At 38.9% G+C, this 18,720-nt stretch overlaps 1 long non-coding RNA gene across 1 annotated transcript; it reads left to right on the plus strand.

Moving 5' to 3' along the window:
* Positions 1–13,335: 13,335 nt before the first annotated feature.
* Positions 13,336–15,526, plus strand: LOC144992559 (uncharacterized). Its single transcript, XR_013656611.1, has 3 exons — positions 13,336–13,469; positions 14,628–14,734; positions 15,397–15,526. It is a non-coding gene; the product is annotated as an uncharacterized LOC144992559 (long non-coding RNA).
* Positions 15,527–18,720: the final 3,194 nt, after the last annotated feature.

Genomic DNA, 18,720 nt, shown 5'->3' on the forward strand with positions numbered 1-18,720 from the left:
GGAGTCAATCTAAGGCATTATTATAGGACACAAAACCAGCAGAGTACTTCTGAGGAATACAAGAAGTAATTACCATATTTTCCGGAGTATAAGTCGCACTTTTGGGAGAAAAGTGCAACGCTTCTGATCAAATCCGGCAAGCCTGTCTTAATCCTGTGTTCACATCGAACGTGATTCACACCAAGAATTTGCATCTGCTGCCTTTTTCTTTGACACATGTCAAATTCAAATTTATATGAGTTTCTCCCTCTCAGTGGAGACAGACGTCCTTAGTCTGTTTCTACTGCAGCAGTGTAGCTACAAAGCAGCTGTCAGCTCACGCCTGCCCCCTGCTGGTAAGGCATGCATCAGCTGAAGCCTTTTCTATTGGCCTACAGAAAAGGCATGTTTCAGCGTACGTCTCTGTTAACATTGAGCTCTGCCGTCAGACATGAGGCACAGCGCTTCAGAGCCTCACCCGGAATTTCCGCTCCGTCTGTCATCGCACAACACTCAAATTTGGCGATCCTGGAATACCCCCCCAGAAGAGAAAAGAAGTAAAACAATAATAATCATAATTTCTCAATGCAAACAACAAAATATAAAGCTCAGGGGGGTATTCCAGGAAGCATGTTTAAACTAGCCTGACTTTAATCCTGAACTCTGGCTGAAATCCGCCTGAACTTGCTTACTCTGGGTATGTCGGTTCCAAAAGACCGGACATGAGTTAGCGTAATTACGCTCGACTTGGTAACCCTGGGTTAATGCACGTGCACGGCAAGTACATAAAAACATTCTCAATGGATCGCCGATTTCTGGAGTCACCATGGAAACGCGTGGACAAAAAAAGAGAGCTTTTATACTTCAGTGAGACGGAGCTCGGAGATTTTAATGACGGCGTATGAAGATTATACGTCCATCAAAAAAGTAATACGGCTGCATCATCAGCAAAAGAAAGAGTTTCTGCTTGGAGAAAAAGAACGGACAGAGTAAACAAGTTTCTATTTATTTTCTATTTTCATTGTGACGCATATATATATAAATTATCCAACTTAAATGAATTGATTCAATTGTTAACAAGTAATTGAGTTAAATTTATTCAACATAATTTCTTACGTCTATCCAAATCAATATTTTTTTACAACTCAAATTTACATATTTATCTAACTAAATGTCATTTTACCCCAAATCAATTAATTTTTTTTCTATCTTAATTTATTGTACTTCTTGAACTCTCTTATGTCTAAGTTAGAGCCGGCAGATATATTCATTTTTATAACAATAAAATTAATAGAACATTACAGTTTCATAACATAAACATGGTGTCATATACCACTTCTCCAACTTCATCATCAGATTGTTAGTGGTGCTAAATAAACTCATCTTCCTCTCCCTCCCTCTCACTCATGGTGCTGAAAGAATTAAACAAAACAGGACAAATAACTAGACAATACACAATAAAACAGCCAAACAATTAACACATTTGGCCAAAAACCCACACTTAAACCTAAATCCCTCCAGACAGGCAAAGGGAATGGTATCCCACAATTCCTTGCGGTGCCGATCTAATAGCAGCACCAAAGTTACACCTACTTAATTGAATTAATTTGATTGAAAGTAAAATAACTGTCTGTTAATTCCGTGTTATTTTTAAGTTGACTTAACTAAAAAGAATTGATTTTTCTTAACTAAAGCAAATAATTAAGTTAGATCAAAGTAAAAAAGTTTATCTTTCCAACATCCATACGTGGTCTTATCAGCCTCTCATTGTGAAAAAAGTATTATCTGAGCTTCTTCATCCACTAAATCATCTTCAAATGGACACGCCATGCTGCTTCACCTCTCTGAAAACAAACTAACCTTCAACTAAACCTGCTCCAGACCAGGTTATGTTCAGAGCATAAGTTGCTATGGTAACGTGACATACCCTGAAACATACCTCCATTTTCGGAACCGAAAGCTGAGGTTATCTGCTTCCTTAGCCTCAAACTAACCGTGGTAACTAGCATAACCTGCTTTCTGGAATACCTCCCTGGAGGAGAACGATCAATTCTATTCCATGTTTGTTTTTGGACGGTGCTTCTTCTTCGCCATTGCTCTCAGTAGCAAATACAGTTACACACACCTACAGTGCCCTCTAGTGGCTGTTAGTGGGATAAAAATCTTCTAAAGGATAACCAGTTGTTAGTGGAAAAGCAAAAAATATATGAGCCTTTTTGGGTTTAAAAAAAATCCCAAATAAGTCACTCCTAAGGATAAGTGCCACCCCTTTCAAAACTATGCAAAAAAAAAATAAAAAAATAAAAACATGACTTATACTCCAAAGAACACAGTGGAGATGCAGAAAGAATGAAAAATAAAAAATCAGCACAAATTCAATGAATCTACATGGATTGCAGCCTGCACTCCTGCTAATTAGGTAGTATAGTGCGACAGCTAGATTAATACCCAAGTCCTCTGAAGAGGAGGACTTCTCCCTGTAGATTTGTTTTATTCCATTCTTCCTTTATATAGGTTAAGTCACAAAGATAGAAAGAAAAAGAGTTGTGTGGGATGGGAAGAAGGAGGTTTTTAACCATTTATGCTTCTGGGATCAAATTCACTGCAGTTTTCCTGAGTTTTCCTTCTGCGGCTCGCGGGCCAGCTGCTCCCCTCTTGTCTCGCTTCATCTAAATACATCCTTCTGCTAACAGTCAACTCGCCTCTGTCACCGAACACTCTTGTGATACCTGTATGGAGATGCCAAGAGCGGGAAACGGAGGAAGATGCATGTCCCTCATATGCTGCAGACACGGGACCTGTTAAGACGAATGTGTTAATAGCAAACATAGAGAGGAGACAGCAGTGGAAAGCAGAAAAACACTTTTTTTGACAGCAAAGCAATAAACAGAAAACACAAGTGCCGCAATTTTGTATCAAGTACAGGCAAGTGGAGGCTTTAAGACCAACAGAAGGTTTGAAATTTACTATGCATTCATCTTCATGAATGTCTTTCAGGGTCCGAGGGCTGCTGGAGCCTATCCTAGATACTGTTTGGAAAACAGGGTCCACCCTGGGTCCGTTGCCTGTTTGTTGCAGGGCCATGTACTCACACACACTCCCACATTCAGATCTAAGGACAATTTAGAATCATCAGCTAATATACCATACAAAGCATGTTTGTGGATTGTGGGAGGACGCTAGAGAGCCTAGAGAAACTTTGCAAACTTTACACACAGTAAGGACCAGCTGGAATTCAAACCTTGCAGATTGTTTCATATTTACTTATACTGAATAATGGCCTTCCATGTAGACCTGGATTTTCTGGTGGCCATCAGATTTCCATCTTAAATCAGCAAATATCTAATTATAGTTCAGACTCACTGAAGGTCTAACTTCTTAAATAAGATCTGTGAGGTATTTCAACTTACACGGAAGGAACTGGAAAGATTCAATGATGTGTGTCAGGAATATGGAACTTCTGAGAAAAAGAATCCTGAATGACTCCAATTGGGGATGAAACATTTTGGAAATGTGGGCACTCCATCATTTTAGCATGAATTGTTTAACGGCAGGAGCAAGCTCTTTTTTTTTATTTTTTTTTTTTTTTTAGTTAAGATGGTTTTGCCCAAGCTGCAAAAAACATAATCAAGGTCTTTGGCATTGGATGCGAAACCGTGTGAGATTTGACCTAAAGAATGATAAATAAGGAAAGATGAGAGAAGAGAAAAAACAGAAAAATGAGAGTGGGATGGTGGGGGTTGGGGGGTTTTGCCAAGGAGAAATAAAGTGAACCAGTGTGGAGAGGAGCCTTTTATTTGATGGTGGGGGATCACAACCAGGCCAGGTGAGGCCAGCAATCAGGTAAAGGGGGCAGAAGGTCTGAAAGGATATACGGAAGGTGAATGACAAACCAGCGTAAGGAGGGACTGAAACGAGGGGTGGGGGAAATGCACCGAAAACGCTGGCTGGGGGAAACGCCGGCTTTGTAAAACATCTGGGAGCCATCAGGGAGCGGAGAGAGAAAAACGCTGCACTCAGCTAGAATTCGCTTCACTGCTCGCCTGCTTCACATCCCACCTTCCCTCAACAGACAGAAATGCAGATTATCTGGGAGCAGAAAGGAGATTTTCGTCTTACAAAATGAGCTGCACCTAACATCTTAGTTTTTCCACTATTTAATGAATTTTTATAATTGGACACAATTATTCCGGGAATTAAGATGCCTATTTTGCTGCAAAACAAAAATATTTTGTAGTGGTCAAAAACAACATTTGATTTTTGAAAAAAGTAATGGTCTTTTGATGAAGTTTCTCATCTATCCAGGTAACGTCTTTAGGATGAGTCGTGGCATCTGGACTTCAAATCTTCTTTAATGAAAGGCTTCACTACTCATTCAAGTGACTTCAATAGTTATCAGAAACATTTCAAGAAAGATGATTTTAAATCTAGATGCCATAACTCTGCTTTAAGATATGGACCTTAGTTATATTTTTAATTATAGCTTCTTTAGTAGAACAAAACCATCTATTTGGTTTATCTATTTTGCTGATTTTTCTTTTGGTTTTTAAACGAGGCTTTTTCTCATAGTATAGCTGAACAGTGAGCACATCTGCACATTCGGAATATTTTTACTTTTAAACTTTTGTATGGTTTTTTGTTCAGAAGGAGAAAAACATTGAGGAAATGTCAGTAAGAGAGTGTTTTGGAGGATGCAAATGAAGAAAACTGATGTGTTGGTAACAGAAATCTAAGTAATACAACAGATGAATATGAAAAAAAACAACACCTAAGGAACCTATACATGACAACCTTAAATATGAATTTAACAAGAAAAAAAACAACAAGCAGCAAGGGAACACAACATGGTGACCAAACAGGATCTGATATTGACCAATTAAAATCTGTGAATAGCTGAGATGATTGTTGTCTAACTCAGCAATAAAGAAGCATGAACCGCAAAATTGAAATAACCCTTGTGCACTTTAACGTTGGGAGTTGGGTCATCTAGACCCACTAGATTACACAGTGTGCTGAACCTTTTTTCTTCAATGATTTGTGATCTTCACTGGTGTCCATGGATGAAATCTTTCCACCTTTATCCACCTTTGTCATGGTAGGGAGAACACGTCAATGTAAGGGTTGGATCATGTAAGATAGCACAAGGGTTAAACAAGATATGAACAGATGCCAAACAACCTAAAAACAAGAAAAACTAACAAACTAAGCTTTGGCTCAAGTTTTATTTGGAAGAACTACCTCAACTCCAGTTACACTGGTGTATTATTTCATACTACACACCAATCATCAAACAAACTTTCACTCGGATACACTAGCCGCCTTTTCTTCTCAGCCAATCACAACCATATTTTAGTCTTTAAATTCAAGGATGATTGCATTCTAGATGGTTCCCCAGTCCTCCTCCACCCATTCCCCACCAGGAAAGATTCTTTGGCATCGTCTGGCCCTTAACCACCATCAGCGTTTAGGCTACAGGGTTTATTCATCTTTGGTCCGAGCTTATACCAAGACGCAAGACGTCCTCTGCTTAGAGCCTCAAAGATTGTGAACTTCTTTTATCTTTCTGTTTTACAATTAAAATTTTGCTCGCAATCCCACGAAATTTCCTTATTGAGATACTAATTAAAGAGCTGGTTTTCAAATATATTTGTAGAGATACAACAAAAAACTGGTGAGAGAGTCTGGTGTACACATAGTTTTTACTGCTAACACCAGTCAGTTTGTGGTATGTCAAGCAGTGCTGTATGCGATGGAGATGTCAATTTCCATGCGGGAACCTCCCAAATGGATAAATAAAGTTGTCTATCTATCTATCTATCTATCTATCTATCTATCTATCTATCTATCTATCTATCTATCTATCTATCTATCTATCTATCTATCTATCTATCTATCTATCTATCTATCTATCTATCTATCTATCTATCTATCTATCTATCTATCTATCTATCTATCTATCTATCTATCTATCTATCTATCTATCTATCTATCTATCTATCTATCTATCTATCTATCTATCTATCTATCTACAGCCAGTGACTCTGCCCCTTCCACACACAGTTTAAGCAGGCTCATAAGAAGTCGTTCTTACTCTACTAAGTAGAGTCTACTTACTTAAAGCAAGTAGACCAGGGAGAAAATGACCTCCTTCATTAAATTGTCCACAGTACTTACAGTGCAACAACTGATCTTGATTTACAAAGTGAGTAATGGTTAAAGAAAAGGGCAATTCAAATCAAGCAGCTTATCTATTTATATTGTCCGGCTCTAAATTCATGCAGCTTCTTGTTTTGCGGTATTGCTTTTTTACATTCCGTGTTGTATTGTTTCTGCTGGTGAATTTTGTATGAAAAGCAATGCACTTCATTCTTCTAAAAACATCAGAAAAATCTATTATTTGACTTATTTGTACAAAAGGGATTTTACATTATGATACATAAAGGCTGAAATGTTTACTAGTCTGATACGATTACTACTGTCAACAAATTGCAGCAGCTCTGCTGAAGTCAATGCATTCAGAAATGTTAACCATAAACCAGTCAAAAAACAAACAAACTATTGTCTGCCTGTTGTGTTCAGGCAGAGCAGTGTTGATACTGTAAGTGTTCCCCCTACATGTGTGTGATCACCTGGACTTTTTTGAATAATTTAACAACTTCATGCCTGTTTCACTTCAGAAACAGACATGGTGCTTCCTGCTTGGTCAGGGTGCTGTGAGTCCAGAGGGGCATCCATCTGGGTTTTCACCAAAATGGCACGATTCATGTGATGGCATTTGCAGAAATGTCAGTCAGCCAGTCCCAGGGCTTGTGAAAAGGGCAGATTTTCTTTCTCCTGCACAGTGGCACAGCTGTTCACAAAACCAGCAGGTCATAAAGCATATTTACATTTCTTCTCCAAGTGGAATCAAACAGCTATAGAGGATCTATGCAGTCGACTTGTAATGACAGCATCAAAAAACCACAAACTGTTGGTCTACAGAAGATGTGGAAAGAAACAGTTAGCTATCAAAAAAAGTTCAGATCTCATCCACAAAGGACTGTGAGTCTTTACACAACAGCTAGGAGCCTTTTTCATGAAGCATGAAAGCTTTAAAGAAGCTCACATCCCCTCTGAGGATCAGCGCCATCCTCAACAATTACTGCGAAGGATCTTACAGTCAGCAGTGTTGTTCCCTCAAAGGTTACAGAAATAATCCAACATTGTTGGGAGCAGTGCAGACTAATGCACTGAAGACACTAAGAGCTTCCAGTTAAACAATGCAGAAAAAGGCAGACGTGACAGTTAAAGCTTTTACACTGGCTGTAAAACTTGTTTGGGTCATAAAAAAACCCAACGAGCTGTCTTTTTGGACCACCTCTAAAAACTATAAAGCCCTTTTGACAGGTAGAAAAAAAGACTTTCTTGATATTCTGTTAGGTCACTGACGTTACAAAGCCTAAATCCTCTTAAAAAATTCAGATATTTTTAGGTTTTGTGTTAATATTTATGAATAAATGTGTTGTTTAAGACCAAAAACAAATCCTCTGCTGTAAAAGCCTTTCTGTTTTTGTTTTTTTCTAGATCATGGATTACTCATAAAATGAAGCCATGTCTCAGCTGTGGTGAACTCACATGAACTGAGTTCAACATTCATGTTGGGACAGTGTCCAGCACTGCTGACTCACAGAAAAATACATTTCCACTGTGGAAAGACTGCACCAGAGACCTTCCTAGTGGTGACCCAGAAGAGCTCAACATGATGTAAGATGATACATCATGTTCATGAGATGTTCCTGAGTTCACGAAGAACCAGCCTGCAGGGTTTTTGAATCATTCATCAAATCTGAATGAGTACAGTCAACGTTTGAGCTTTATTAATGTGCCAAGGCTTTTTTTCATTTTATAGTGGCAAATTCAGGGGCATGACTAACTTATGCTGAGAGCTTCAGATCAGCAGATACTGTCATCTTAATCCATCAGATACTGTCATCTTAATCCATCAGATACTGTCATCTTAATCCCATAAAATGAAAGAGTGTTTTTTTTCATTTGTAATCAGTTACTTTTCTCATCTGAAAATGGTGAGGCAGCCCTTTATCAATAAAACTTTTACAAAAAGAATAGCAGGTATGTTTTGCCTGTTCAGAAAACTATGGAATCAGCTACTTTAACAAAGGGGCCCATACCAATGCAATTTTTGACCATATAAAATAGATTATCCTTCATCTTCTAAACCCATATTGTCCCCTTTGGAGCCATGGGGCTACTGGAGCCTATCCTGTCCACTCGTGGGCGAAGGCAGGGGACATCCCAGTCTGTCACAGGGTCCCAAATCACACACCCATGCACACCTAGGGCTAATTTAGAGTAACCAATTAACCTATGAAGCATGTTTTTGGATGGTGGGAGGAAGCCGGAGTCCCCGTAGAAAACCCACGCATGCACGGGAAGAAGATGCAAACACAGAAAGGTGTTTCTGTGTTTGCACAGGTCCCCCAGCCTTCTTGCTGTGAGGCAAGAGCGCTAACCAATGCGTCACCGTGCAGCCCAGATGGAGGAAGAACCTGTAAATTAAACATGCAGTGTCATGCAAAAGCTGATCGCTTCTGTTTAACTCTGCTGCCGGTGATCCCTTAATAAAAGCCTCTTTGACCGATCACGCGACCAACGTGAATCAGCTGATTCTGACAATGAGAAAAGCGACTTTTCATATCCACTTTTCAATAATATGCAACACAATACTAATAAAGTTTTAAAGAACTTGAATCCTGGCATTAAGTCGACAAAATGCTATGTTCTGTGAATCAAACATAATTGAGAGCAAATAAGAAGTTGAAATAAAAGGTTGCTACAAAGAGAAAAAAATATTAGGAAATAAAACCTGAAGAACATTGAGTATCTGTGTCTTTATAGATTAGTTCTTTTAGTTTTGGTTTTTCACAGTAACCTGTGTTGCATGTAGTCCCGTCATTTGCTGTTTTTAGGCTTTTTGTTTTACTACTCTGTTGTCTCTTTTGAATTTTAGTCTTCATGTTTTTGTTTCTGCAGGTCATTCGTTTGCCTCTATAGGTCTCTGTTTTCCTGTTTCCAGTCTTCTATATTGATAAATTCATGACAATGTACAGTACTAAAGCTGAGAATGAAAAACAGTTAAAAAATGAAGGTTTGTCAAATCCTCAACTGAACTCCGTGAAGGACTTGGATCTAAAACATGTGGAATAAAATGGTACTTAATATTGTTCACAATGTTTTTGAGTAAATCCTTGTAAAGGGAAAAAAGATCTTTGTTGTGATCTAGATGCTTCAAATTTACCAAAAGTACAAAGACTGCATTTTCTGTTTCATTGAACTTTGGTTTTAAAGAATTATGGCTAAACCAAACCCTGCTGACTTGGGCTGATTTTGTCAAAAAGGCTCTTCCCATCCTTCCATCCTCTTTTCTTCCTTCCTTAATCTTCTACCCTGATTGCTTGTATTTATCTGTTACGTCTTTTGTTTTCTTGAGCACTCCTCTGTTTATGTGTTGCAGTCCAGAGGACATAGCAGTGATGATAAGGATGATGCAGAGCGCAGGACAGTCATGAAGGCAATGGGCATCGTCGTCATCGTCATTGTCATCATCAGCCAGATGAGGAGAGCCAAACTTGAGCTCTGTCCATCCCCATCAGGCTGGCTGGCAGTCACAAACTCATCCCTTATTCGCTTGACCCATATATTATACACAGGCCAAAGGAGTACTGGGAGCGAAGAGATGCCCCCTCTCCACGTGTCATGCCTAAGTGCAGAGCAAATTTGTTTCCCATTGTCGTGTCTTCTGCTGTCCCACAGTCTCTCCGAGGGCAGGAACTGTGTCATAAGGCCTTTAACAATTGCTTTGATGTGCAAATGTCATAAATTAGTGTGAAGCACAGGTTAGAACACACATTTGAATTTTGTTATCTAACAAAAAGCAATTCATCGTTTTTAAAATAACATATCTTGGGAAACGTACTACATCTTGGAAATAGCCATGCCTCATTTGATCATAGAAGTCGTTTTTATCTCATGGTTAAGGCTCCAATGGTAAAACTCTTCTAGAACCAATCGTGTCAGCTTGACAAGAGTTTTTTGTGGCTTTCAGATCAAATTAACGCATCACTACTCCAGTTTTTAAGTCGGTTTTGAGCCTCTATGTACAAAATCCACTGCTATTGAATGCACATTGAAAGTTAAACGAGTTGAACTTTGACCAATCAGGGAGTGATTTGGTAGAGATTCATGGGTTGCGTCCTTTTTAATTCATGAAAGTGCCAACTGTCGATCATGAAGGTAAAATTAATAATTGCTGTTCGTGCCCAGCTGGAATTATATGACCCCAAGTCCTTCATGTATCGGAATAGAGCTGTGCAGAAAAAGCCTGGGGAAAGATTTATGAGGTTTGCACCTCTTTGACATTTCACACTAAGCCTCTTCCAACAGTATTGAGTAGTGACAGTCAAATGTGAACAGGGTATGCTTATAGCGCGTTCTATAGCCTGCATTCAGGAATATGATCACATGCCCGATGTGTATATAGCATTAGACGTGGAGTAAAAGCTATTTAATCTACTATTTTTCTGCAAGAGATTTTGCTGCACGGTTAAAAAGATGTTGTTCATTTGTCCATATATGTCAAAAACAAAAAAAATTGTAATTTGTCCTGTTTTTAAATGAAAATAAAAATGGATGAATACCCAACATTAATAATTGCTCTTTAGTCCTCAATTTTATCTCTGCAGGCTGAACCGCTATTTCCCTAACAGTGATTTACAGCCTAAATGGGACCAGTAACAACCAACAAATATGATATACACTGCTGGAAAAAGGATTTAGAAAGGAAGAGCAACATTTAACTGACAAGTCAGGCCATTAAAAGCTTTATGTCAGGCTTGTATCAACAAAATGTCAGCGAAAAAGTCTAATAAATATATCGATTATTTTTTTTATTTGAGATAAGAAATCTTTTGAAGCTGTGCTCAAGGAAACATGGGAAACGTAAGCAGAGTTTATAATATTATCTGGATGAATTAGTCGTCAAGTGGTCACGTTAAGCAAAACAGAACAGAGGCTAATGGCCATTTCAGCCATTAACTGAGTGTAAAAACTGCCGGGTTCCAATCTGCCCCTGCTGTTCTTGTATAGATTTTATGTTGGCATTCGAGCGGCTCTCATATTTTCTGGGTGTCCATAATCTGTTAAAAAAGAAAAAAAAGCCTGTTCCACTGATCACTAGCAAGCTTTCCATGAAAGAATGCAGAGGGTTTTTCTGGAAAATCTCTTCAAAAAGGTAAAGTGGCGATAAGATTTTAGAAACGACCCTCGCTACTGTCACTGTGACGTAGAGTATGATGCTCGGCTGCAGGTCAAATGGTTTAAGTGTTGCAGCTGTTCTCTTCCAGCTGAGATCTCTGTCTCTATAACTCACTGACAGCTTCATTGACACACATGGTATGAATTTCTTGTCAGCTATGACTGAACCATGTTCAGTGTGTATAATGGACATGAGGTTTCTCTTTTTGGCCACTCCTTTGATGTTTGACGCAAGTACTGTATACCTAACACGGCAGGTTTTACCTGCAGCACAAGGATCCCCTATTTTGATCCATTTAAAATTACTCCCCCCCCCAGCCTCCAGGCTGTGTAATTTGACAGGCTTTTAAAGAAGATCCCTACTAAAGATGTCCTTATTGTGTTGCTGTCTCTGGCATTCCACCAAGAAAAGCTACAGTCATGAGCTCAACTTAGCCTGATTGACTGCAGCACTTTTCATTTTCAGCCCTTTTCTGCATTTTTTTAGTTTTCCTTGCTTCCAAGTTAACATGATCAACTGGATTTTCCAATTTATGTTTCTTTGGTGACTTAAACCTTGGATAAATGCACATACATGTAGAGAGATATTCAGATTTAACCTTTTTAGCCTTCTGACTGATGAATTTTAGATAATTGTCATACATCGATTGACTCATTTCATCTCTGTCAGCTGCTTTGTTGTTCAACCCTGGCCTTACAACAACCACAGAGGTATTTATGGGAAGTTTCAATGAAATGATCAAATCATGTTAGTTTGATTTTATAAAATCATGACGTTTGAAAGAGGAATAAAATAGACGTGTTTTAGATTTTGGCTTTTGATAGCTAAAATGCTTTTTTGGGAATTCAATAATGTATTTCTTTGCAAACAGCCCAATTTATAGTGCTGGTTTATTGCAATGCTATGGGCTGAAAGTGTTCAGTTGGTGACATTTTTTGGATAAAATAAAAACAAATGAGCTATTTATTGACTTCTCCTGCCTTAAATGTAATAAGAAAGCAACTCGTACCAAGAAAGGTGCCAGTAATTTAAAGTTTAGGTTCATACACTATATTATTGGCTCACCCATCCAAATGATCAGAATCAGGTGTTCTAATCACTCGGCCTGGCCACAGGTGTATAAAATCAAGCACTCAGGCATACAGACTGTTTTCACCAACATTTGTGAAAGAATGGGCCGCTATCAGGAGCTCAGAGAATTCCAGCGTGGAACTGTCATGGGACGCCACCTTTGCAACAAAGTCAGCTGTGAAATTTCCTCGCTCCTTAATATTCCACAGTCAACTGTCAGCTCTATCAGAACAAAATGAAAGAGTTTGGAAACAACAGCAAGTCAGTAATGAAGTGGTACACTACATAAACTGATGGAGAGGGGTCAGCAGATGCTGAAGTGTAAAGTGCAAAGAGGTCACCGTGCGCAGTACATTATGCAGAGAGCTTCATGGAATGGGTTTCCATGGCAGAGCAGCTGCATCCAAGCCTCACATCACCAAGTCCAGTGCAAAGCGACAGATGACGTTGTGTAAAGCAGGTTGCTACTGGACTCTAGAGCAGTGGAGACGCTTTCTCTGGAATGATGGATCACGCTTTTCCATCTGGCAATCTGATGGATAAGTCTGGGTTTGGAGGTTGCCAGGAGAAAGGTAAATTTCAGACTACACTGTGCCAAGTGTGAAATTTGGTGGAAGAGTTATGGTGTGGGGTTGTCTTTCAGGACGTGGGCTTCGCCCCTTAGTTCCAGTAAAAGGAACTCTGAATGCTTCAAGATACCAAATCATTTTGGACAATTCCATGCTCCCAACCTTATAGGAACAGTTTGGAGCGAGCCCCTTCCTCTTCTGTGCACCAGTGCACAAAGCAAGGTCCATAAAGACATGGATGACAGAGTCTGGTGTGGATGAACTTGACTGGTCTGCACAGAGTCCTGACCAGAACCCAATAGAACACCTTTGGGATGAATCAGAGCAGAGACTGAGAGCCAGGCCTTCTCCACCAACATCAGTGTGTGACCTCACCAATGCGCTTTTGGAAGAACGATAAAAAATTCCTAAAAACACACTCCACAACCTTGTAGACAGCCTTCTACAGAGAAGAGCTGAAGCTGTCCAAGCTGCAAATGGTGGACCGACATCATATTGGTTAGGAATGGGATGGCACTTCAGTTCACATGTGAATTAAGGTAGGTGAGCAAATACTTTTGGTAATATAGTGTATACATACGTGATTCTGTCAGTCATTCTAAGTGTAGTTTGTGGAGCATTCTTTGTAGAAGATAATTTTTACATTGTGAAAATATTTAAACCTAAAGGCTGATGTGTAAAAAAAATGTCTCATCAAAAAAACATTATTCTAAGCATTTTTCAGAGCATCCTGGGACTGATGGGACTTTCATCTTAGACTTTTCTCAATATAAGAAGGAAAGAAACAGAACCTCAAGCTTTTATGTTGGGATAATAAAGAAAAGTAGAGGAGAGTGCCAACATATTAAATATAGAAAAGAAAAAGAGACCACAGAAAAAAGTCTGCCAGCAGTTTTGACAGGTAACTGAAGCTCTGAAAACTGGAGGCTGCTGGGTAGAGAAGAGCAGAGCAATTGTGTTTCAAAGACAAATGTATTTAATAATCAAAGGACAGGAGCTATGAAGGAAAAAGGAACTCAAGATGAATAGTTGAGCCACAGTTACTCCAGTTAACACGGGCAAGGAAAACATGATAGAAATGGAGGATATTTTTGTATGTAGATTTTCTTTTCATATTGAAAGTAGCATTCATCCTCTGAAGCTGAGGCTGATATTAGGAAAGAAGTGGAGGTAATGAAGCCTCACTGATTAGTTCTCCCAAGAGCCTGAGTTCACAGAGCAGAAAACAGGCCATTTATTTACCGGTAGCCATTTTTGTACAACGGTCTATAATCGCTATGGCTGCCCATCATGACCGAGTTCATCCATTTCCCACAGTTAAGGCGTGCTCTCAACACTATGGCGTGTTAAGTGTCCTCTCAGATAAAAAAGACGTGAATGAAAGATCAACTTCTGACTGTTGGGATCATATAGTTTCATGTCTTTGCAACAAATCAAAAAAAAAAAGCAGGAAATGAGCTTCTTCAACCTCCACTTTATTCCGGGGACAATGGCACACCGTCTCTCATGATTCAAAGCCAAGTATGAATAAACTAAAATTGTCCCCGTTTGCCTCCGAATGTCAGATGGAAACATAGAGAAGGAGGTCAATGCTGCATAAACGCCTGAAGGTCCACTCAACAGCAGCGAGTCGTGGTCAATCACAAAGACGGGACTTAACATCAAGTCATTGACGCAGCCCCTTTCTTTGCTTACAGGTCAACTGCAATGATGACTTATGCAATCCTGCTCTTTTGATTCCTCTTGCTTTAAAGAGGCCTAGTTTTGATGCTTCCATCTGAGATTGGATCCAAGAAGTAGTAAGGTAGGTTCTTTTTACCACAGATATACAGAACATTATGTAAGTCTATATTTTGGGAAAAGCAAAGGTTTGTTAAGTTCATCCATTTGCAAAAATGCAATTAGACCTGCACTGATGAATAAAATTATGATAATCTTATATTTTATGTCATGATTTGATATTACTTTGGTAAAACAAATGTCAAAATCCTTAATTAGAACCAGTAGAAATCAGGATATTAAATTTGTTCTCATCTTAAGATATCTATTTTTTTTACTGTACATTCTTTCTACTACCGGTAGTTTTAAGTTGAGTTTTGTTAAAGTGCAAAACGTCAAAAACGCTTCATCAGGTACTTAAACGGAACAGAATTGTTAGCACAAGAGGGTTGATGTCTGGATCTATCACAGGTCTAAAATTGATATATCTGTTAATAAATACGTCATCTCCTGCACATGAAGGTAAACCTTTCTCCTAACCAAATTAGATCTTACATTTTTATTTAAAATATATGTAATTTTGCTTCTGTAACTTGCACTTACAGTTTGACTTCTGTCCATTTTAAAATTTCAGAAAAGCTTATTTTGATCACATCACCATCTTGAAAATCAGTCAACCCCCCACCCCCACATTTTAGATGTCAAAACAGGACCTTCCACTGGGAATGACCTAATCTCTGCCCTCAGGTGGAAGAAGCTCCGGTCCAAGTGTTACCTGCACCTTCTCCCTGGATGACAGCAGTGAACCAAAGCTGTCAAAACGCATTTGAGATCTTTGAAAGAACAACAGACTTTAATAAATAATACAACTTGGTGGATTGACAGTTGTGTCAAAACAAAGATCTACAAAAAGAAAAGAGAACAGCCACTCAACAGAATATCAGATAAAAAAATAAAAAATCAACAACTATGAGATTGGCGTCCATCAAAACATTTTACTCTCCCTTTTTTCCCCTGATGCATGTGTGCTGATGCAGAGTTGGACATTGGTCAAAGTAAGATGAAGAGAGCAGGAATGTGGACATGGACAAATACGTATAGTCATCCGGCCACCATATTTACATTTTTTCCAATTTGTTGAAAACAAAGGAAAGAACATTTCAGTTAAGAGCAAGATATGTCCTGGAGATGAACTGTTTCCCACTGCCGAAGTGTCAATGAGCAACCTGTCTATACACTATGCAGGCTACTATATTATGATATGCTATACTTTTTCATGTTCATGTGGGGAAATGAATTAGGTGGTTCTATAAAAACTGAGTGCCCTTATGTAGCCTATACATTTAATTTGAAGGCTATCTTGTTTGTGCTAGCTTTATTCCCTTGAGAATTTGTATACAAGTGGAAAAAAAGCAATGAGTAGTGAATTACTTTTGAAATTGGGCATCACTTGTTTATTTGTAATTTACACTTGATTATCTTGCAAAAAATACCAGGAATCTGGAAAACTTCACCTGCACTGTTCAGTTATCAGGCATTTATATCTGAGTCACAGTGGTTAAAGTTTTGGCTAAAGATGTCCTGGATCCATTTTAGGATGACTATGATTCGTATCAGGAAACCACAAATTATGATATATAGTCAAGACCATAAATATTCATTCTAATTCAGTTTCTGTACATTACCACAGTGAATTTTAAATCAAACAACTCAGATGCCATAGAAGTGCAGACTTTCAGCTTTTATTCCATGGGTTGAACAAAAAGATTGTATAAAAATGTGAAAAACTAAAGCATTTTAAAACAAAATCCCTTCATTTCATTCGCTCGTAAGTAATTGGACAAATGAAATAACTGAAAACAAAATGGTCATTACTAATATTTGGTTCAAAATGCTTTGTTGGCAATGACAGCCTGAAGTCTTGAACTCATGGACATCACCAGATGCTGGGTCTTCTCCTTCTAAATGCTCTATCAGGCCTTTACTGCAGCGGCTTTCAGATGCTGTTTGTTTGTAGGCCTGTCTAAAGTTTAGTCTTCAACAAGTGAAATGCTGCTCATTTGGGTTAAGATCAGGTTAATAACTTGGCCATTCAAGAATATTCCACTTCTTTGCTTGAAGAAACTCCTGAGTTGCTTTGGCTGTATGTTTTGGGTCGTTGTCCATCTGTATTATGAAACACCGCCCAATCAGTTTGGCTGCATTCACCTGGATCTGGGCAGACAGTTTGTCTCTGAACACCTCAGAATTCATTGGGCTGCTTCTGTCCTGTGTCACGTCATCATTAAACACTAGTGTCCCAGTGCCACTAGCAGCCATGCACGCCCAGACCATCACACTGCCTCCACAGTGTTTTACTAATGATGAAGTGTGCTTTGGATCAGGAGCATCTCCACGCCTTCTCCATACTTTTCTCTCGCCATCATTCTGGTAGAGGTTGATTTTGGTTTCGTCTGTCCAAAGAATGTTTTTCCAGAACTGTGCTGGCTTTTTTAGATGCTTTTTTAGCAAAGTCCAATCTAGCCTTCCTATTCTTGAGGCTTATGAGTGGCTTGCATCTTACAGTGTTCCCTCTGTATCTACTTTCATGCAGTCTTCTTTTTATGGTAGACTTGGATATTGATACGCCTACCTCCTGGAGAGTGTTGTTCACTTGGTTGGCTGTTGTGAACGGGTTCCTCTTCACCATGGAAATTATTCTGCAATTATCCACCACTGTTGTCTTTCGTGGATGTCCAGGTCTTTTTGTGTTGCTGAGTTCACCAGTGCTTTCTTTCTTTCTTTCTCAGGATGTACCACACTGTTGATTTTGCCACTCCTAATACCGTAGCAATTTCTGGCATGGTTTTTTTTCTGTTTTCTCAGCTTAATGATGGCTCTTTCACCTGCATGGAGAGCTCCTTTGACCACATGTCTGTTCACAGCATAATCTTCAAAATGCAAGCACGAGTCCTCTAATCAACTCCAGGCCTTTTATCTGCTTCACTCATGACATAACAATTGCCCACACATGCCCATGCAATAGCATTTTAGTCATTTGTCCAGTTACTTACGAGCCCATGAAATGAAGGGATTGTGTTTAAAAAATGCTTTAGTTTTTCACATTTTTATACAATCTTTTTGTTCAATCCATGGAATAAAAGCTGAAAGTCTGCAGTTCAATGGCATCTGAGTTGTTTTATTTAAAGTTCACTGTGGTAATGTACAGAAACTAAATTAGAAAACATGTGTCTCTGTCCAAATATTTATGGTCCTGACTGTAAATTAAGTTCAAATGAATTGTTAGACCCCTAATGCAGATGAATAAAATAAATAAATAAAAATGTAAATGGGGGTTTGTGGAAAAAATATTTTAATTATTCTACTAAAGAACTTGATAAATGCAGAAAACGCACCTCTGATCATTTTCTTCCTTTCCTCTACTAATTTTAGTCCGTACATCTTCATCCTCACTTGCAATCTTCCTCCTGAACAATCTTCCCTGCATTGTTCGTTTTTCAATGAGTTTTTCAAACAAATTATTTCTTTTCTTCACGTCTACCATTGCATTAGGTTTCATCTTAAACGATCAGTCACAACAGTGTTCAGAAAACTGTGGAAATCATTTGTTTTTCTGTACCGTCGCAAACTAACCAACCTACAGCTGGCATAGAAAATGCCAACTTGACTGAATGAACTGAATGTACCCGCACAGCAAATCAAACGTACCTCGTTTATGCTCAATGTGTTTGTTTAGAGAAGCGACAGAATTGGCGGATAACGTGAGAGGAAAGAGGGACATTAAACACTAAAAACCACAGAGACGCTAAAATGATGATAAAGGGCTGCCTGGTTCAGTTTGATCCGCATCAGCCTGCAGCTGCTTTTGTACGATTGTTAAAGCAGCAAAGACCAAACACACAGCCCTGCGGACCTCCACCAAAACTTATACCGGCACACAGTACAGGACCGTACCAGCTTCCTTTCAGCCCTGGTCACAACTAGCTGGAGCAGTTGCTTCTTTTTTTTTTCCCCCCACCTTCTTTTTTATTTATATATTTTCTTTGTCCGCAGTTAGAATCCAGCGTGAAG

The sequence above is a fragment of the Oryzias latipes genome, chromosome 6 (assembly GCF_053564925.1).
Source record: "Oryzias latipes strain Hd-rR chromosome 6, Olatipes_Hd-rR_3.1".
In the NCBI taxonomy this organism is placed as follows: domain Eukaryota; kingdom Metazoa; phylum Chordata; class Actinopteri; order Beloniformes; family Adrianichthyidae; genus Oryzias; species Oryzias latipes.